Raw genomic sequence first — 21,663 nt, 5'->3', positions numbered from 1 at the left:
GTAAAAGAAGAACTGGAAACTAGGATTATGGCTTAAATGAAGAGGTTCGGAGGGGGGGGTTTAAATCGCTGGGAAAGTATACCTTCCCTTTTCCAGTCCAGATGTGGAACCACGGAGAGAAATGGACTCTGGAACGATCCACATATCCCAGGGTATTTTCTCGTAAGGGGGGGGGGGAAAGGTGCTGTCTTTGAGAATCGCGATTTGTGCCTGCGTTAAAAACAATTTTTTTTTTTTGCACTTCTTGCCTGGGTGCAAAGCTGAGGTCTTCCTGCCTGCTATTTTTTGCACTTTGTCCCAATTCTGGTATGTGTGGTCTTTGGGAGTTATGCAAGAAAAGTTTGCTCTCTGGGCCTCTTATATCCTCCAGCGGAAGACTTTTTTCAACTGTTTGTGACTGTTTCCCCCCTCTTTATCCCATCCTATATCTGTGTGTTTGTGTGTGTATTCCCCATGAATCCTTATTTTTATTTTTATTTTTTGTTTTACCTCTGAAAGGCCTCCCAGATTTTCTGGGTTTGCTTTATACTATATCCCAAGTTCTGCCCCAACAAATAAAAGTTTTGCTGTTTAAGAAGAACGTGGAGCCGAGAGAGAGAGAGATTTATTATATGCAGGTCCTCTCTTTTTGGCCTCTGGTTAAAATCCTTGCTGGGGATTTGACAGAGCGAAATTTTAAAGGAGGGGGAGGCCATTTTTGGAAAGTGGGGTTAAATTCACCCTTCTTTCCCCCCCCACCCCAAGTCTCTTTTACACGATGAATTTGCCCCCTCCCCTTCTTTTGCAAAGATGGTGATCTGATTGGAAATTTCCTACCCGAAACTGAACGGATTTTTTTTTTAAAAAAAGAGGTTTATTGTTTGGCCTTCCACTTTTTAAATTGCTGGGGGTGGGGTGGGGTGGCTCACATCAATCATTTGAAGTCTACCAAAACTTTTTCTCCATGTTGCAGTTTCAGAGCTGTGCTTTTCTTGTGTGCCCTTCCCCCCCCTTTAAAGGTGGATTTAAAAAAAGTAAATTTCTACATTGAGTTTTGCCATTTCTGCTGTATCTTTCACTGGGTCTCTGTGTGTGTCTCTCTGTGTGTGTGTGTTTCATTGTGGGATTAAAACATGCCATGAATGTCAGAATGTTTCCTTCGCAGGCCATGCTTGTAGATTTTTGGAAGTTTATTTGTGTTTGGGTGCAAATGGGAGGCTTTGGCAAATGTTAAAAACACGCAGTCATAATCAGATTTAAATTTAAATCTGATTATGACTGCGTGTTCTTAACATTTGCGAAAGACTGGCTCTTCCATCAAGACAACTAATGCTTCCTTCCTAGGATAGGCTAATAGAGTTTGTGAAGTTTATTTGTGTGCATATAAGTTTGTGTGTGTGTGAGAGAGAGAGAGAGAAAGAGGCAGTGTGTTTAAATCTGATTATCACGGTAGTTCTAGAGTTTATGAAGTTTTGTGTCTGTGTATGTATGTATATGTGTGTTTAAATCTGTTCTTTAACATTTACAAAAATCTGATTCTCTTTCCTTCCCCTGCATCTCTCCTCCCTCTCTCTCTCTCTCTTTCTTTCTTTCCTCTCTCCCTCCTTCCCTCTTTTCCTTCTTTCCTCTACATCTCTCCTCCCTCCCTCTTTTTCTCCATCCCTCCCTCCCTCCCTCCACATGATGGTAGAAAGATGACAAAACCTCAGGTGGATTGCTTTCTTCAATATGCTTTTGGGGGGGGGAAAGCCCACCCAGATTTTTTTTTTTAAAGTCCCTCGGACAAAAATCCTGCCCCCCCCTTGCTGGAAATGCTTGCTGTCTTCTCCTTGCCGGCCAGTGCCCTTTTTCTGTTGTACTACTGGAAGCTCTCATTAGCAGTGCAATATTAAAAGGGCATCGGCTGACAGAGGTTATCCTTCTGCAAAATGACCAACCCATCCTGGTTGCAACTTCTTGAGTGGGGTGGACGGTGATGGCTGTGCACGGATGGAGACTTCTTCTTCTTTTTTTTTATACAGAATCGGGATTGCCTTGTAAGCTTTCTTGGGTGGGGGGGGGGAATGCATCTGGTCCCTTCCACACAGTGCTTCTTCAGTGTTTTTTTTTTAAAAAAAGATTTTCTGGTGCTTTTTCATAAATCCAGAGAGAAGGACTGGATTTAACATTGGCTGGTACACATTTTGTTTGATCTGCCTGCTGTTTGGTCTGGAATCTCCAGGAGTGTTTGCGATGGTTTGCTTTAAAAAGGACACCAGGCTGTGTTGTCCTGCCTCACAGTGGCAGATGCTGTGGCTTTTAGTTTTGAGAGGGTGACACATACTTCCAAGCCACACACCAGACAATTATGGTAGTCTGGAGGTCTCCTGCTCCCAGTTCTGCATTTGTAGTACAGATTGCTCAAGTAGCAAAGTTGGAGAATTATTATTACTATTACTATTATTATTACTATTATTACTATTATTACTACTACTACTATATTATTATTATTATTATTATTATTATTATTATTATTATTATTATTATTATTATTATTATTATTATTATTATTATTATTATTATTATTCATGGGGGTCTTCAAAAGAAACTTCAGAAGCCTTTACAAAAACTTCTGGACAAAAAGAGTGATTAAAAGAAATCTTGGACAAAAAGAGTGATTAAAAGAAAACTTTTGGACAAAAAGAATGATTAAAAACACTGGCTGGTCTCATAAATTGCTTGTAGTCATGTTTGACTTCTTCAGTCCAAAGTTTAAATTACGTCTGTCTGTGTATGGGTGTGAAGTGTGACGCGGGGGCACGTGTGTATTGCATGCGCCATAAAGAGGGGGAAACAGTTGCGTAAAAGCCACAACTTCTTGTAGTTTTTAAAAATTTTCAGTGTAAAAAGGCTTACTCTGAATCAACACCAGCTGAATTCATTGGCATACCTAATACGACATTTAATGGCATTTAATGGGGAAAGGGAGAAAGATAAGGGAAGGAAACTAAGGGGGGAAAATTATCCTAGGAATCTTTGGTACAGATTTTTGCATGTTGACTTGTAATCTGTACTAGCCATCTTTTATAGCTTCAGCATACAGCTGTTTTAGAACCACTTGCTACTTTTGTTGAGCTGACGTCCAAACGTTGGGTGGTTTGTTTTTTTTTTTGGAGGGAGAGATTACATTAAAAAAGCAGTGATGTGTCTCTTCTATGTACCTATTTTCACACCCATGGGTACAAACAAGCTTTGCATAATGCCCTTAGTTTAAACCGATTACAGGTAGCCCTTGACTGACTTGCACAGCTGAGCTCAAAATTTATGTGGCTTAAGTGAGAAATTTGTTAAGTGAGTTTCGTCCCCTTCTACGACTCTTCTTGCTCCATTGGTGAAATGAATCACCGCGGTTCTTAAATTAGTCACACGGTTGTTAAGGGGATCACCGGTTGTTAAGGGGATCACCGTTGGCCAAGCATCTGAATTTTGATCCGGTGAGCCTGGGGGACGGCTGCAAGGGTCCCTGTGAAAAAAATCATCCTGCCCGCTTTTTTCAGTGCTGCTCTAACTTGGAGCAGTCACTAAACGAATGATTGTAAGTCGAAGGATTACCTGTATGTTTTAATGATAACGGGTTTATTGGGAAAGGAGCTAATTTAACCCACCCAGTGGGGCCTTGCATTAACCTCATTTTAGGGCAGAGGAGACATTTCATATCATTTATTTGACTCACAAACGCATTCCTCTCCCTCAACCCCGCCACTCCCCTCCCCTGCCCTCCCCCCATCTCCCAGTTGTGGGTCAAGACAGACATGACAAACTTGGTAACACTCTCTCTCTCTCTCTCTCTCTCTAATTTTAAATTTACCGACAAAAGAATTTAAAGGGAGACTAGTATAGCTGTTTCCAGCTATTTAGCTCTCTGGTGCTTTAAATCCTTCCATTGAGAGCATGGCCAGCTGTGTAGATGCCACCGCTGGGCAGATTGCTGGAACCGCCAGCTCTGACAATGTTGCACTACTGTTATCTCAAATTTAGCAGTGCAATTATATTGTCAAAGCATTTGGCTCCAGTTCTGAGACGTCCTTGCCATGACCAGCCTTGTATCCCAGCCGCCTTGCTTCTCTTTTGCTGGAGGTTGGCTCTTTTTTTTTTTTTAAGGAAAGTCCTGGACTTATCCAGATAAACTTCAGTTCCGGGAAAAATTTATTTCAATTTCATTGCTCTCTAATCTACAACAGGAAGAGGGAGGAAGCAGACTTACGCCTTGCTACACAGGGAGCCCTCGGCTTAATGGCCGCAATGGGGGGTGGGTGGGGCAAATTTCTGTTGCTCGGCTAGAGAGTTGTGGGGGGTGGGTGGGGGGGGGTGAATTTTGCCCCGTTTTACAACGGTTGTTAAGCCAATTGCTGCTGTTGTTAAGTTAGCCATGCACTAGTTAAGAGAGAATCTGGCTTCCTCCGTGGACTTGGCTCGTCCGAAAGGTCGCAAAAGGGGATCACGTCACACACACACACACACACCGCGGGACACTGCGACTGTCATAAGTGCGAGTCGGTTTCCAAGCATCTAAATTTTGATCGGGTGATCATGGGGATGCTTCAACGGTCGGTCGTTAAGCGTGAAGAACGGCCACTTTTGTCAGTGCTGTTGTAACTTAGGATGGCCAGGAGTTGAGGGCTGCTTGTGCACAGTCTCCCTTTGAACTCTGGGAAAATGTTCAACATTCTTGGAAAGATTCCTGGGGGGGGGGGGGGTTGGTGGGTTTGACATCGACCTGCTTCAAACTTGACAAAAGTCTCCCCAGATCTGTTTATTTGCCAGGAGCAATAGAGCTTCACCCATTGGGGTTGTTTGCGTGTTTCCAACAGTTACGGTTTTAAGGCTTAATTCAAGGTGGGTTTTCACTCTCTAACTCAAAAGTTGTCTTCAGTCCTTATCTTCCTCTGGCACCAGCAGAAAGAAATCTGTGAAGGGTTATTATTCAGAAATCCCATTCTTTCCATTTCCCTCTTTAAAATGTCTGGGTACACTTGTGGTTTCCTTTCCAGGTCTTACTTGAGATGTTCCCTTTTAAAACAAAAAACAAAAAACCCCATATTTTGAACCCTTATCTTGGGAATCCTTTGGTTGGGGGCAGGAGTCAAAAAAGTCATAGCCCAAGGTTTTTTTTTGTTTATGAAAACAAAATGAAGAAAGAAATGAAGAAAGAAAAGAAAATCTTCCTTAAAAAAAAACAGTGCCCAAGATGGTTGGAATCTGGGAAGATCGGATCTCTTGATTTCAGCTAGGAATCTAGGGTGGGGGAGGAGCTGAAAAGTGAGTTTTCCTGAAGAATTTATCTCTTGAATAACACATTTGGGGTTTTTTTTGGGGGGGGGGCAAAGCTTGTTAAGTGAGTTTTGTCCTGTTTTACCACCTTCCTTGCCACGGTTGTTAAGCGAATCTGGCTCCCCCATCGATTCTGCTTGTCAAAAGGTCGTAAAAGGGGATGACAAGATGGGGGGGGGGGAAACCCGTCATAAATGTGAGCCAGATGCCAAGCGTCTGAATTTTGATCACAGGATCATGGGGATGCTGCAACGGACTTGAGTGTGTGAAAAACGTTCGTAAGTCCCTTTTTTTTTCCCCCAGTACCTTTGTAACTTTGAACCATGACTAAATGAACTGTGGTTTAAAGTTGAGGACTAACTTGTATCTAAGTTGGATTCTCCCAATGTGCTTATCGGATCCAATTCATGTTCTCATAGTTGTTATCCACGCAACATGGCTGGGTTAAATTTAATCTTGGTTAGGGGTGGGGGTTGTTGTTTTGGGTAGCCCATGTGTCTTTTGCAAATCCAGGCCGTTGGGTTAGTTTATTCTGAATTAGCCTGTTGTGCAAATGCGGGGGGGGGGGGGGGAGAGGAAAGGGGGGGGGCAAATTTCAGTCCCCTTCACTTGCTTCCCAAAGCAGCTGTGGCTTACCGCTTGGTTATGGCTCGGGCCTGATAATTAGGGCTCTCTAAAAACTTTTCTAAAAAGTCTTTGGAATATTTTGTGACCATCCGTCTTTTCAACTAATCCACAGGATAGAGCTGTGCTTGGTTTAAGAGGGGGAAATAACATCGCTTGGGGCAAAATACTGTTGTTCCTCTCCTCTTCCCGTTTTTCGGTGAGGGTTGATAATAATTAAAAATATATATATTAGGCATGGTGGTCTTTCCAGATGTTTGCCCTTGTGCCTCGTTTCCCCACTTCACTCAACTGAAGGTGGCTTTTGCTCAGCCCCACTTAACAGCCTCGGTTGAGGAGAGGTGGAAGAAGGGCATGGTCGGCGGTGCGATACAGCAACCTTGCAAGGAACTTTAGGGCAAATCTGTCTTCTGGGCTTTCCTTTAAGAAAGAACTTTGAAGGGACCCTCTCTTTTAAGGGCATCCCTGCAAAGCAGCTTAATTGGAGACATGGTGGGGAGTCCAAGGAAACTTTTAAGGGCTGTGGATGAGGCTGTGCTCCACCCAAGTGAGGTTGACAAAGTTTGGACAGCAGAGGACCAACTTCGTATCTCCAAGGAGCCCCCGGGGTTTTAAGAATGGGGTGGTTCTTCTGCCGTTTTGAGTTGGGCCTTTGTTTCCAAAAAAAACCAAAACCTATTTTGGAACATGATGGCAGTGTTCCGATATGTGAAGGGCTGCCACCAAGAAGAGGGGTGTGTGTTTCAATCTATTCTCCAAGGCACCTGAAGGCAGGACAAGAAGCAAGGGATGGAAACTAATCAAAGAGGGAAGCAACCTAGAACTAAGGAGAAATTTCCTGACGGTACCAGTGGAACGACTTGCCTCCCGAAGTTGCGAATGCTCCAACGCTGGACGTTTTTAAGCAAGAGATTGGACAATTATTTTTGTCTGAAGTGGTAGAGGGTTTCCTGTTTGAGCAGCGGGGGTGGGGGTGGGTGGGGTTGGACTAGAAGACCTCCAAGGTCTTCCGTTATTTTAGGGGCTTATCCATGTGGTGTGTTCAAAAGCATCAAGACAATACCGGTCATGGCACGACCAAAGCTTCACATCCTTTTTTTTGTACATCACATGTGTGCTGCATATTACAAACAGCAAGAACTTTGTGTCTTTTCAGCTGCCATCTTGAGTTTCTGGATTGTGTGGATACCCCTGAGACAGTTTATATAATGTGCTCTGGGCTATGCCCAGGCAGAAAAACACTCGTGCTAATTTGCAGCATTGAGAATCCACTCCCGGCTATAAACCATCTTACTGATACCAGGATGGTGCTTTATCCAGAGTTTAACCATGGCTGACGAAAGAAACCACAACTGGCCAGATATACTAACAGGCTAAGCCAGTCACAAACTAACCATCCTGAGGCGTAGTGTGAATAATGCTGATTTGTTAGTATGTGCTATCCTTAGGAAGGATAAAGGAAGTACACCTTGGCTGCAAAAATGTGCACTGCCACAAGGTGGCAGGACAGAGATACCTTTGTCTCTTAGCTACTCCCTGGTGGGCCTCCACATCCTTGCAGCCAAGATATGGGGATCTATGCAACGCTGGATAAATGCACTGAGTTTGCACAATACATTGTCCCCCAATAATAGCACAACTCAACTAAGTTGTACTTCTTGGCAAATGTTGTTGTTTGGGCTTCCCTGCCCTGCTTAACCATAATGGGCAACCTGATATTTATGCCTTTAATTAGATCAGGGATCCCTTTTAAGTACTACATGGTGTTAATTTGACGTAAGTACTGGGTCAAATCTGTTTTGTGACAGGAATGATTTTTCAGGCAGTGTGTTCATCCGAAGACAGTCACTGCTGTGGCTGATATGACATGTCCCACATACCTGAGAAGGGTTTTACCTTTTTTAGGATTATTTTAAAAAAAGAGAAAGAGAGAGAGAAGTGAAGGGGGGGGGGGAAATGCTTTAAAGCAGACTTAAAGAGTTGACAAACTGGTCTGGGTGAGTAACAATTCCGCCAAGGACAAGTTGAGAGAGAAGAATTAGAATAAACTCCCTAGGAGAATCCATAAAGACGTGTTTCTATGGGTCACCAGCTCTTGTTTTGGCTCTTTTACACCTTTCTCCACCCACCTCCATACACAAACACAATCCCACCCTCCCACAAGTCTTCATACAACATTCAAGAGCGAGTTGTCAAGATTGGATAACTGCTCAAAAACCTCTCCCACTCCTGTTTGGGGCCACAGCTGAGAAGATAGCCTAATTTGTGACCGAGTTTCCTCTTTAGCTAAAAAGAGTCTATTCTTTATACGGTCAAAATCCAGAAACCAGGGATAAGTTTCGTTTGTCTGATTGAAGCTAGCAGGGGGCCATCCTACTTGGTGGGCCAACATCCCAGTTGTCGGGTTTCTGGAGCCCTTGGACTTCATTTCGGGAATCGGGACCCCAGTCCAGCCGTTTTGTGTTGGAAGCAGATTTAAAATCGGGGGTGGGTGGGGGGGAAGCTTGGGTGGGTGGACCAAACTACATACATGTGTCTGTGTCAATAGAAGGGGCTATTTGTAGCTCAGGGTTGAAATATAGTAGGAATCTCTCCGAGCTGGGTTGTTTCCTTGCAGACATTTCATTACCCAGCTAGGCAACATCATCAGTGCTAGAAGGGAGTGAAGGAGGAGGAGGAGAACTGGGTGGTGGTGGTGGTGGTCCTGGGTGCTCTTGGTTATTTGCTTGCAGAAGTTTCATCACCCAACTAGGAAACATCATCAGCGTGCGATGCTACTGATGATGTTACCTTGCTGGGTAATGAAACATCTGCAAGAAAACAAGTTCAGAGGGCACCGAGGACCCCACGGTCTTCCTCCTCCTCCTCCTCCTCCTCCTCCTCCTGTACACAAACCCCACTCCCTTCTACCACTGATGATGTTACCGAAACATTTGCAAAAAAACCCCAACCACGCTGAAAGAGCACCAACCACTCCACAGTTCTCCTCCTTCTCCTGCTTCTCCTCCTCTTCTGATGTTACCACCTTTCCCCCAAAATAAGACCGGATCTTATATTAATTTTTGCTTCGGTTAGGTCTTATTTTCAGGAAAATACAGTTCATAAATGTATCCGTCCGGCTGATGATCTTAACTGGGACTTATTTTGGGGGGATAGGCCTTATATTACGAGCATCCTGAAAAAAATCAGGCTAGGGCTTATTTTTCCAGATTAGGTCTTATTTTTTTTTTGGGGGGGGAAACAGGCTAGTTGGGTAACTGAAATAAATGTCTGCAAGGAAACAACCTAGCTCAGAGAGCATCAAGGGCTCGGGGTGGGGTGGGGTTGGGGTGCGGGCGGGGATGGGGGTGTACAGAGCCATTTCCTGCTTAGTCAGGGAACAGGGGAGGCGTGTGTGTGTGTGTGTGTGTGTGTGTGTCTGTGTCTGTGTGTGTGTGTGTGTGTGTGTTTGCTTTACTTCAGTTTAGCCCCAGCCTGAATGATTGATGGAAAATGCCTTGCAAAAAAAAAAAAAGCTGCCGATTGGAGAGGTGGAGGCTGGGAGGAGGACTTTAAATAGTTTGGGAGGGGGGGAAGGAAAGAAACCTTCTGAGGAAGGGTCTTTTTGGGGGGAGGGGGGGGAAAGTAATACCCAAAAGGGATTGGAAGGCTTCTGAGCCCGGCTAACAGATTGCAGACTCCAAAGGTGCTTTTTAACGGCTGACCCTGCTTTACGCTGAGGAATTTCAAGAGAGAGAGAAAAAAAAGGAAGACTGTCCTGGAGCAGTGTGTGTGTGTGTGTGTGTGTGTGTGTGTGTGTGTTACAAAGGAAATTGCAGATGTGTGTGTAAAACGTTCCAATTTCTGTATTCATCTGGGCAGGGGGGGGAGAGAAGAGGGGGGGATTGCAGGAATGCAGAGAATCAAACTGGCTGTTGCAGAAATCTCTTAGAAGGAATTCCCTCCCTCTCTATTTATTTTATTTTATTTTTGCAGCGGGAGGGGGGGGGAACGGAAATAGAATATTGCTACTCCTTGGATGGGCTTTGGCGGGTGGGGGAAGGGGAGCCCTGCTTAAATCTGGGGGTGGGGGGTGTTTGAGGTTTTAAACAGAACAGGGCTGTTCTAGGTGGATTTTTTTTCTGCATGAGTCAATGCAGATGCCAGATTCCCCTCCCTCCCCCTTTTCCTTCCTACCTCTATATCGCTCCCTTTTCCTTTTCTTTCTTTCCTTCCTCCCTGTCTGCCTTCCTTCCTATCTCCCGTTTCCCCTTCCTTCCTACCTCTATATCTCTCTTTTTTTTCTTCCTTCCTTCCTTCCCTTCCTATCTGCCTTCCTTCCTATCTCCCGTTTCCCCTTCCTTCCCACCTCTATACCTCTCCTTTTCTTTTTCCTTCCTTCCTATCTTCCTTTTCCCCCTTCCTACCTCTATATCTTTTTTTCTTCCTTCCTTCCTTCCCTTCCTATCTGCCTTCCTTCCTATCTCCCTTTTCCCCTTCCTTCCTACCTCTATCTCCTTTTCTTTTTCCTTCCTTCCTTCCTTCCTTCCTATCTCCCTTTCCCCCCTTCCTTCCTACCTCTATATCTCTCCCTATCCCTTCCTTCCTTCCTTCCTTCCTTCCTTCCTTCCTTCCTTCCTTCCTCCCTCCCTCCCTCTCCTTCCTTCCTTCCTTCCTTCCTTCCTTCCTTCCTTCCTTCCTTCCCATCTGCCTTCTAAATAGCCCTTCACGGAGTGGTGAGGACACCAAAGCTGTCCAAGCAGGGCCACAGAGTAAAAGGTTTAACTGTGATGAGATTTGGATCTGGAGGCCTGGCGTGTTGTATTCGACTCGCCCATCCCGTGATTTCTTGGTGATTCAGAAAAGGGGAATCCAGGTGTCGGGAAAGTAGGTTGTGTAAACCCGTAAACCCAGCTGCAAACTATATACTGCAGGTACAGTCTAGTTAGAAGGGCTAACAGGGTTGCTCCCTTTTTTTTGACTGATTGATTGGAAGAAATATTTCCTTTTTAAAAGAAAAAAAAGGTGTGTGTGTGAATTACTGAGCAAGGACGTGGGGGGGGGAGTTACAGGGATGTGCTCTGCAAGGCAGCTCGCATTGGAGATAGAGGAATCTTTTTCCCAGCCCATCTCAACAGGTTGACTCTTGCAGGCTGTTTTTTTTTTTAAAGCCTCCCGTTTTTTTAGGCAGGATTTGTACCAGCTTGCTAGATAGTTTTAGAAGTCAGAAATGGAATGTGAAGAATGCAAGGCTAGAGAAAGAAAGAAAGAGAGAAAGAAAGAAAGAAAAAGAGAGAGAGAAAGAAAGAAAGAAAAAGAGAGAAAGAAAGAGAGAGAAAGAAAAAGAAAGAGAAAGAAAGGGAGAGAAAGAAAGAAAGAAAGAGAGAGAAAGAAAGAAAGAAAGAGAGAGAGAGAGAAAGAAAAAAAGAGAGAAAGAGAGAAAGAAAGAAAGAGAAAGAGAGAGAAAGAAAGAAAGAAAGAAAGAAAGAAAGAAAGACCCAACACACAGAGAGAAGACAAAAAGTTTTAGAAGTCAGAAATGGAATGTGAAGAATGCAAGGCTAGAGAAAGAAAGAAAGAAAGAAAGAAAGAAAGAAAGAAAGAGAAAGAAAGAAAGAAGAAAGAGAAAGAGAGAAAGAAAGAAAGAAAAAGAAAGAGAGAGAGAGAAAGAAAGAAAGAAAAAGAGAGAAAGAGAGAGAGAGAAAGAAAAAGAAAGAGAAAGAAAGGGAGAGAAGGAAAGAAAGAGAGAGAAAGAAAGAAAGAGAGAGAGAGAAAGAAAAAAAGAGAGAGAGAGAAAGAGAGAAAGAAAGAAAGAAAGAGAAAGAGAGAGAGAGAGAGAAAGAAAGAAAGAAAGAAAGAAAGAAAGAAAGAAAGAAAGAAAGAAAGAAAGACCCAACACACAGAGAGAAGACAAAAAGTTTTAGAAGTCAGAAATGGAATGTGAAGAATGCAAGGCTAGAGAAAGAAAGAAAGAAAGAAAGAAAAAGAAAGAAAGAAAGAAAGAAAGAGAAAGAGAGAAAGAAAGAAAGAACGAGAAAGAAAGAAAGAAAGAAAAAGAAAGAAAGAAAGAAAGAGAAAGAGAGAAAGAAAGAAAGAACGAGAAAGAAAGAAAGAAAGAAAGAAAAAGAAAGAAAGAAAGAAAGAAAGAAAGAAAGAAAGAAAGAGAGAAAGAGAGAGAGAGAGAAAGAAAAAAGAGAGAGAGAGAAAGAGAGAGAAAGAAAGAAAGAGAAAGAAAGAGAGAGAAAGAAAGAAAGAAAGAAAGAGAAAGAAAGAGAGAGAAAGAGAGAGAAAGAGAAAGAAAGAAAGAAAAAGAAAGAAAGAAAGAAAGAAAGACCCAACACAGAGAGAGAGGACAAAAAGAAAGGAAGGAAATAATTAAAGAAAAGGGAGGGAAGGAAGGAAGAAAAAGTGGAAGGAAGAGCGGGAGGGAGGGAGGGAAGAACGAAGATGTTTAGAGAGAAATGAGAATGACAGCGATAACAGCAACAAAATTCTTACCAACGGGGTTTGTGTTTTTTGCCTGATGGAATGCGTGTACCTCATAACCAAAAACTGATGCAGGTAGGGCAGCAATATAAATTCCAACCCAGTACCACTGGAAACCTATAGTTTTTACCTCTTTGCAGCAATTAATTAAGTTTTCTTTAAAAAATAAAAAGCAATCCAGAGGAATCGCCTTTTCAACAGAGCCAATTCTTCCCCCCCCCCAAATGCTGATAGGGTGATACATTTTATTTAAATGTTTAGACATTTTTTTAAAAAAAGGGGGGGGGGGTTTGCAAAGCCGTCAGTTTTTTTTTTAATCTCTCTCCCCCCCCCCTTTGGTTTTGTTTCCTAATGATAAGGACTTTACTAAAGCCCTGGGAATATTGTGATACCGAGGCTTGGGAGAGGAGATAAAAGTTTTCTGGGGGCCAAAACAAAAACTTTTTTCAGTCCTGTCTTTAATTTGCAAATGAATAGGGTTTAAACCTACTGCTGCTGGGAGGAATCTCAATTCAAGGTTTGCTGCAAAAACCCTTTTGTTGGTGGTTCAGTTCAGTTCTGTAGATGGTCTGTGGCTTAATACAGCTTTTTTTTACTAACCATGCCTTCCTCTCTTTCCCCTATCCGGCCCGGGGTTTCCACCATCTGAATTCTGAAAATTTGGAATGCTGGGGCTCGTAGTCCCAAAACATCTAAAAACTTCAGGGTTTTTTTTGGGGTGGGGCGGGGAGAAACACCCAATTGAGTTGGTATTTAACTTAACACTTGTTGAATGCAGTCTGTCGAGAGTCTGTCCAGTCCCTTTGGAGTCCATTTTTATTCCAGCCTTGCCTCTTGTTTATCACATTTATCTTTTTTTTTAAACGGCAGATTGATTTTTATGTGTTTATCCAAAGACGAGAGGTTGCTTTGTCATTCAAAAGAATGAATTAAAAAAAAAAGAAGAAAAACCACAGAGGACAAAAACAGCGGCAAAAGGAGAGGGAAAAGCAGTGACTTTTTTTTCCTGTGGTGTAAACACAGAAAAAAATGGTGTGTTTGTGTGTGTGTGTGTGTGTGTTTTGCATGGGTCTCGTGCCGTTGCTATTTGAGTAACCTGACCTTCACTTGTTACCTATACGGGTAATCCTTGACTTACAAAATTTCTGTTCACGAGTGAGACCGTTTTAAGTGAATTTTGCCCCACTTTACAACTTTCCTTGCCACGGTCGTTAAGTGAATCGCCACGGTCGTTAAAGTGGTCACGCGGTGGTGAAAGTCAACCTGGCTTTCCTCATCGATTTTTGCTTGTCAGAAGGATGCCAAAGGGGATTACGTGACACCCCACCCGGATGCTGCAAACCGTCGTAAATAAGTCAGTTGCCAAGCATCCGAATTTTGATCACACAATTATGGGGAGGGCTGCGAGGGTCGTAAGTGTGAAAAACAGTCGTAAGTCACTTCCCCCCCCCCCCCCGCCAGTACCATTTGTAACTTTGAACGGTCAGTAAATGGACAACCTGTATAAATTCTTGAATTCTTCCTCCTTCAACCAAATTTGCAGCCCACGCGTCCCGTAGCATTGCAGGCCCCTTTGATATATTTTCCATACTGTTATCCAAGTTGTTGTTGTCGTTAGTTGCGAAGTCGTGTCCGACCCATTGCGACCCCATGGACCACGTTCCTCCAGGCCTTCCTGTCCTCTACCATCTTCTGGAGTCCCTTTAAGCTCACGCCTCCTGCTTCAGTGACTCCATCCAGCCACCTCCTTCTCTGTCGTCCCCTTCTTCTCTTGCCCTCCACCTTTCCCAGCATGAGGATCTTCTCCAGTGAGTCCTTCCTTCTCATTAGGTGGCCAAAGTATTTGAGTTTCCGCTTCAGGATCTGGCCTTCTAAAGAACAGTCAGGGTTGATCTCCTCTAGGACTGACCGGTTTGATCGCCTTGCAGTCCAAGGGACTCGCAGGAGTCTTCTCCAGCACCATAGTTCAAAGGCCTCCATCCTTTGGCGCTCAGCCTTTTTTACGGTCCAGTTATCCAAGTACTCTGTGCTAAATAAACGACGCGATCCGGAACAAGCTTGTGGCAAAAAAAATAAAATTCCCAGGTAAGTGAGTTGAAAATTGCAACTGGATGCAGATGGCTTCCAGGAGGTATAGGGGGCAATGCCTCTGGCCGGCGGTTGTCAACTTTTTCTTCGCCCCGAACCCCGTTTAAATACCTTTTGCGGCCACAGACACCTCCCACCCCAACCGAGATTTAAGATTTAGATCGTAACATTTCGTCGAGCCTTCTTCGTGGACCCCCTATGATGACATTGTAACCCCCAGCCAGAGGGTCCGAGGATCGCAATTTTGAGAACTGTTGCCCTTTGGCAATCGGATCTTTGCAAGGTAGGTGGGTCTGAAAGCAAGCAACCTGTTTTGATTCACTCAGGGAACTTCCCCCAATTCAAATTTGGAATAAACGCAGTCATTAAGCGAATCTTAACTTCCCCCGTGGACTTTGATGGTCAGCGGGATGGAAAGGTGGCTAAATGGAGATCACGCGACAACCCCCCCCCCCCACAAGGACGCCGCAACCGTTGTAAATATACCCCTTTGCCAAGCATTCAAATTTTGATTACATTGACCGTAGAGAATACTGCAAGTGTCGTAAGATTGAGGACCGGTCATAAGTCACTTTTTTCCAGTTCCGTGGTAACTTCAAACAGCCACTAATTGAATGCTGTACTATTGCAAGTCCCTAAACTGATCGATCTATCATTCATTCTTGCCTATGAATGAAACAGGAGGATCCGGGACCCCCAAATAAACAGGCTGCTTTTTAACCCTTCAGAGTTGAAAACCCTGCCTCTCTGTTGGGGTACAGGGGTGTGTGGATCTGCACGAGGGAAAGGGGAATGCATTCGAACCATGCTCCTGCTTGGCCTGATCAGCGTATAATAATAATAATAATAATAATAATAATAATAATAATAATAATAATAATAATAATAATAATAATAATAGACGTGGCAGTGCCTGGAGACAGCAGAATAGACGAGAAAGAACTGGAGAAGATAACAAAATACAAAGATCTACAAATAGAAATAGAACGACTGTGGCAAAGGCAAGCAAGGGTGGTACCAATAGTAATAGGCTCCTGGGGTGCAATCCCATAACAACTGGAGCACCACTTGGACACCATCATCGGCATTGACAAATTCGCCCTTAGTCAATTGCAAAAGGCAGCCTTACTAGGAACTGCTTGCATCCTGCAACAAGATCTGTAATACCATCAAACATCCACATCTGCCTATCCCAGGTCCTTGGTAAGGACTCAATAGGTAGACAAAAATGCCAAATCCAGTCTGAACATCTGGCTGATTGTGCGATGATCAATAATAATAATAATAATAATAATAATAATAATAATAATAATAATAATAATAATAATAATAACTCCAGCAAAGCTACAAAAAACTGCGCTGCTCGGAACACCTTACATTTTAAGGAGATACCTGGTTGATAACTAGGATGCTGGCAGCAACCCGTGTCAACCATCGGCGCCGGTCAATTTGAGTGCTCAGTTGACTGAGTTTCATGTTTTATGAATAAAAGTTTTATAACTATTTGAATACTCCCCAATCGCTCTTAAGCTTTAGCAAAGCCATTTGACTTCTTTTGTTTTTTCCAAAGCATCCTTTCCATCGTTCCTCTCTCAAATGTCCCTCAAATTGCAAAGACCAACTTTTTGCTAAAAAAAAAAAAAGAAAGAAAGAAATGGCCTGGCCAAGGGGCAACATCAAGGGGTGGGTGGGTGGGTTTGCTAGCCCGGCAATGTTTGCCAAAGGCGCCCAGTCAAAGGAGCGAGAAGCGATTTCTTTCTAGGAGAACCTTGTTCGCAAATGGGCCTCACACAGCGGCCCAAGCTGTAATGTGGTTTGTTGTTTTGAAGCTGAGAGAAGAGAATGCCTAAACACATCTTTAGAGGTGGTTTAGTTAAGGGGAGGGGGCTGGGGGGGCGGCAGCGTTGGCGGTGGGAACAAAATCTTTAAAAATGTTGGGTTTCCAAAACTGCTCCCATTCGTATCTAAGGGAGATGATTTTGAATCGGTCCAGGAATCAGGGACTATAGGGTGTGGGTTTTCAAGGGGTTCCTGTCCAGTTTTATTCTATTCCTGTTTATGTATTACACTTTTTTTAAAATCCCACCTTTATGGCTTAATAAGTAACTCAAGGCTTAATAATGTGCCCAAATACTCCTTTCTTCTATTTTTCCCACAACAAGCCTGTGAGGTGGGTTGGGTTGAAAAAGAGGGACTGGCTCAAGGTCACCCAGCTGGCTTTCATGCCTAAGGCGGGACTAGAACTCACCGTCTCCTGGTGATTGGCCCAAAGTCACCTATGTGGCTTTCATGCCTAAGGCGGGACTAGAACTCACTGTCTCCTGGTGATTGGCCCAAAGTCACCTATGTGGCTTTCATGCCTAAGGCGGGACTAGAACTCACTGTCTCCTGGTGATTGGCCCAAAGTCACCTATGTGGCTTTCATGTCTAAGGCGGGACTAGAACTCACCGTCTCCTGGTGATCGGCCCAAAGTCACCTATGTGGCTTTCATGCCTAAGGCGGGACTAGAACTCACCGTCTCCTGGTGATCGGCCCAAAGTCACCTATGTGGCTTTCATGCCTAAGGCGGGACTAGAACTCACCGTCTCCTGGTGATCGGCCCAAAGTCACCTATGTGGCTTTCATGCCTAAGGCGGGACTCACCGTCTCCTGGTGATCGGCCCAAAGTCGCCCAGCTGGCAGGACTGGAATTCTTCGTTTCTAAGCCTGGTGCCTTCACCACAGTTGCTTCTCCTGAGCATCAGAAAAGCTCTGTAAAGTGATGGTATTTTCATATTTCCAATCCCGTCGAATGTTGCCTTATCACTCATGGCGGTTCTGCTTTTCAAGGAAAAAAAAATGGATGGTAGGAAGTTTAGGCTAGACCAGAATTTCTTAACCTTGTCCACTTTTAAGGTGTGTGGACAATTAACCCCCAGAATTCCCCAGCCAGCCTGGAGGCTGGTGAATTCTGGGAGTTGAAGTTCCCACATCTTAAAAGTCTGTATTTGATCATTCAGCTAGCGGTCCATGGCACAAGTGACATTCTCTTTCCTAAGGTCTTCAGAATTAATTGCCTTTGCTAAAAACTCCTTGAGGGCTTCAAAAAGTCTCAGAATTAACTTCTGAAATATCCAGTAGATCCATTTCTTAAAACTGGATTAAATGGGTCAGGGGACAGCCGTGTGTGTGTGTGTGTGTGTGTGTGTGTGTGTGTGTGTGTGTGTGTGTTGCAGCAAAATCCACAGATCTGTTGAGATCAGTTGCCCCGTTTAGCTAACTTCCCCGGAGATCTGGTGTTGTCCCAAACAGTTCCGCTAAAACAATGTGTTTATCTCCTGCTCTGAAAGTTCATGGCAGAGAAACGGGTGTAATTCAGACAATTAACCACTTTGCTTGCTAATCGCTGGAAATATGCTCAAAGGGAAAGATGAGAGGGTTTGACATGCCTAGTGGTTAAGGGACTGGATTAAGAAACATTTGTGCCTTAGGCACAAATTCAGATGGTTGATTATATTTCTGGATGATTTCTGAAATACATTCTCAACAAAACTTCGGGGACCTGTTTTGGGGATTGACGTGATGGATCAGAACCAGGGTCAGACCCACTGAAAACATTCTGGGAAGCCCTAAGGAGACCACCCTACATTGCTTGACTGGTATTTATAGTAAGAAACCGCTGTGGGCTGAGTTGGCAACACCACACTGAAGCCCCCCAACCATTGTTTCCAAATCAGAACAGCTGGCTTTGGAAATGAAACAAGCCACACTTGTGGGTCAGAACAGAAAATGAAACAAACCACACTTGTGGGCCAGAACAGTGGGTGAGCTAGATCTGCGTGGAAAATTGGCCTCTTGGCTCTGCCGGCTTGAATCTGGAAAATCCATCATTCCGAGACATCTGGAATTTTGGGGGGCAGGGTGGGGCCATGCCATAAAGTTTACGTAATCCAGGAAAGATTGGCTTGATTTTAATTCACAGGGGGGGGGGGGGAGAAATAATTTGCAGGTTTCAAATGCAGCCATCCAGTATTGGAGGGGCTGTCACAGAGAAGAGTGGTGTGTGTGTGTGTGTGTGTGTGTGTTTTCAAAGCATATGAAGGCAGGACAAGAAGTAACAGGTGGAAACTTATCAAAGAGGGATCCAATCTAGAATTAAGAGATTTCCTGAAAGTGAGAATAATTAATCAGTGGGACGGCTTGCCTTCAGATGGTGTGGGTGCTCCATCACTAGAGATTTTTCAAGTAAGAGACTGGACAGCTGTTTGTCCGGAATGCATAGGGTCTCCTGCCTGAGCAGGGGGGCTGGACTAGAAGACCTCCAGGGTCTCTTATTCTACGTTCTATGCCTCAGATGAAGCAAGCTTCTGCCTCTTCATAACTCTGTTATTCTGTAAATCGCTTGTTGAGATCAAGTTCCCCCCCAGCTGTAAGTTCTCCTGGTTTGTTTTCCATTCTTTTCTCCCGGTTTCAAAGGTGCAGCAGGAAGGCGAAAGTTTACACTCATTTCGAGATAAACTAAAGCAATTGCACAACCACACGTGAATTCCAAAGATCCCTCAGCAACCGCTAGGACTACATCCCAGGAGAAGTTTCCCCCCACCTCTCTTTCAGGATGTGGATTGCGACCCCGAGTGGAGTCCACTTTACAGGAGAAAAGATCCTAGCCAAAAAAAATCGGAAGAAATCTTGAGCGTGAGTTTGTTCCGAGTGATAACGATGAACCAAAAGACAGGGAAGGCGAAAGCTCGTCTCGACTCTGGGGCGTGGAACACAGAATGACAAGAGTTGGAAGGGACCTTGGAGGTCTTCTAGTCGTAACACCCCTGCTCCAGCAGGCCACCCTTTAGCTTCCTGGACAAGAGGCTGTCCAGTCTCTTCTTGAAAAGTGGGTTGAAGCACCCACAACTTTTGGAGGCCAGCCGCTCCGTCGATTAATTGTTCTCACTGCCGGGAAATTTCTCCAATTCAGGGTGTTCAACTAACTAGCTTCATGCAGAAAGTCCTTTTTGTTGGAATAACCAGCCGTTTGCCCTCTTGGTTCTAAGCTGGATCTCTCTTTCATCGGCTTCCAACTGTTAACTTCTTGTCCTGCCTTCAGGTGCTTTGGAGAACAGGTTGAGCCCCATCTATCTCCTCTGGGACAGCCCAAAAGAGTGATAAGCTCTTTGTTTTTCAGAAGCTTCCAAAGTTTGTTTTTGCAGCAATAGTCCCACTGAGGCAGATCTTCTTGGAAATCCAGCCCTTCATGGATGACGTCTGTCTGGGGGGGGAGGGCTAGCGGTTGACTCAGAAGCACACGGGACTCTCCCTCCAGTTCAACTTCCAAAAACTTACATAAGATCCCTTGAAAGACTGATCTGAACAAACCTCTGGTAGAACGTTGGTGGGCGCAAGCAAACCTTGATTCCACAACAGTGGAATCAGTAGGAATGCGCAACAGTGGGTCCGTAGGAATTCAGGTGGCATGGGGGCTCTTTAACAAAGGGGTTGGTTGACCCTGCTGGTTAATGCATTTACCAACACAGAACAGATCTGCAGTGCAGGGCGTTAAACTAACAGAAAGTCCTTTTTGTTGGAATAACCAGCTGTTTGCGCTCTTGTGCCAACTTAGACCTCCAAGAGACAACAAGAAGGAAAGAGCATTATAAGATATCTCTCTCTCTAAATTTCTCTTGCCTAGACTGAAAAGTCTTTCCAAGGGCCCCTTCTCTGATGTAATAGTAATATGTAATAGATTCTGTGTGTGTGTCTGTCCTCTCTCTCTATAAATTTCTCTTGCCTAGATTGAAAAGTCTTTCCAAGGGCCCCTTCTCTGATGTAATAGTAATATGTAATAGATTCTGTGTGTGTGTGTGTGTGTGTGTGTGTGTGTCTGTCCTCTCTCTCTCTCTCTCTCTCTCTCTCTAAATTTCTCTTGCCTAGACTCAAAGGGCCCCTTCTCTGATGTAATAGTAATATGTAATAGATTCTGTGTGTGTGTGTGTGTGTGTGTGTGTGTGTGTGTGTGTGAGTCTGTCATCTCTCTATGTCTCTCTAAATTTCTCTTGCCTAGATTGAAAAGTCTTTCCAAGGGCCCCTTCTCTGATGTAATAGTAATATGTAATAGATTCTCTGTGTGTGTGTGTGTGTGTGTGTGTGTGTCTGTCCTCTCTCTCTCTCTCTCTCTCTCTCTCTAAATTTCTCTTGCCTAGACTCGAAGGGCCCCTTCTCTGATGTAATAGTAATATGTAATAGATTCTGTGTGTGTGTGTGTGTGTGTGTGTGTGTGTGTGTGTGTGTGTGTCTGTCCTCTCTCTCTGTCTCTCTAAATTTCTCTTGCCTAGACTGAAAAGTCTTTCGAAGGGCCCCTTCTCTGATGTAATAGTAATATGTAATAGATTCTCTGTGTGTGTGTGTGTTTGTGCGTTCTCTCTCTCTCTCTCTCTCTCTCTCTCTTTCAATTTCTCTTGCCTAGACTGAAAAGTCTTTCCAAGGGCCCCTTCTCTGATGTAATAGTAATATGTAATAGATTCTCTGTGTGTGTGTGTGTTTGTGCGTTCTCTCTCTCTCTCTCTCTCTCTCTCTCTCTCTCTCTCTTTCAATTTCTCTTGCCTAGACTGAAAAGTCTTTCCAAGGGCCCCTTCTCTGATGTAATAGTAATATGTAATATATTCTGTGTGTGTGTGTGTCTGTCTGTCTGTCCTCTCTCTCTCTCTCTAAATTTCTCTTGCCTAGACTGAAAAGTCTTTTGAAGGGCCCTTTTCTGATGTAATAGTAATATGTAATAGATTCTGTGTGTGTGTGTGTGTCTGTCTGTCTTTCTCAAAATTTCTCTTGCCTAGGTGAGACAGTGATGGATCACCACCAACTCCTGGAGGCAACCCGTCCCACTGGTTAATTGTTCCCACTCTCAGAAAATTTCTCCTTAGTTCTATCTAGGAGTTGTTCTTCGTTCTCCTTTTGGTCCCTCTTGCGGCTAATGTTGAAGCAGAACTTAAAAGCGAGTGATGGTTGCCCTCTAGATAAAGTTTGCAATGCACAGATGTATTAAAAAAAATAATCTCAGCTGAAAAGAAAAATAAAAGTCCCAGCCGAGAGTAAAAAAAATGAAATATTACAAGGGATAAAAATATAGAGGTACAACTTACCGCCACAATTGAGCCCAAAGCTTCTGTTGCTAAGCGGGATCGTTGTTAAGTGAATCTTGCCCCATTTTACGACCTTTCTTTCCAGAG

Source organism: Vipera ursinii (assembly GCF_947247035.1).
Source record: "Vipera ursinii genome assembly, chromosome: 14".
Taxonomy (NCBI): domain Eukaryota; kingdom Metazoa; phylum Chordata; class Lepidosauria; order Squamata; family Viperidae; genus Vipera; species Vipera ursinii.
Note: the sequence above shows the minus strand (reverse complement) of the source record.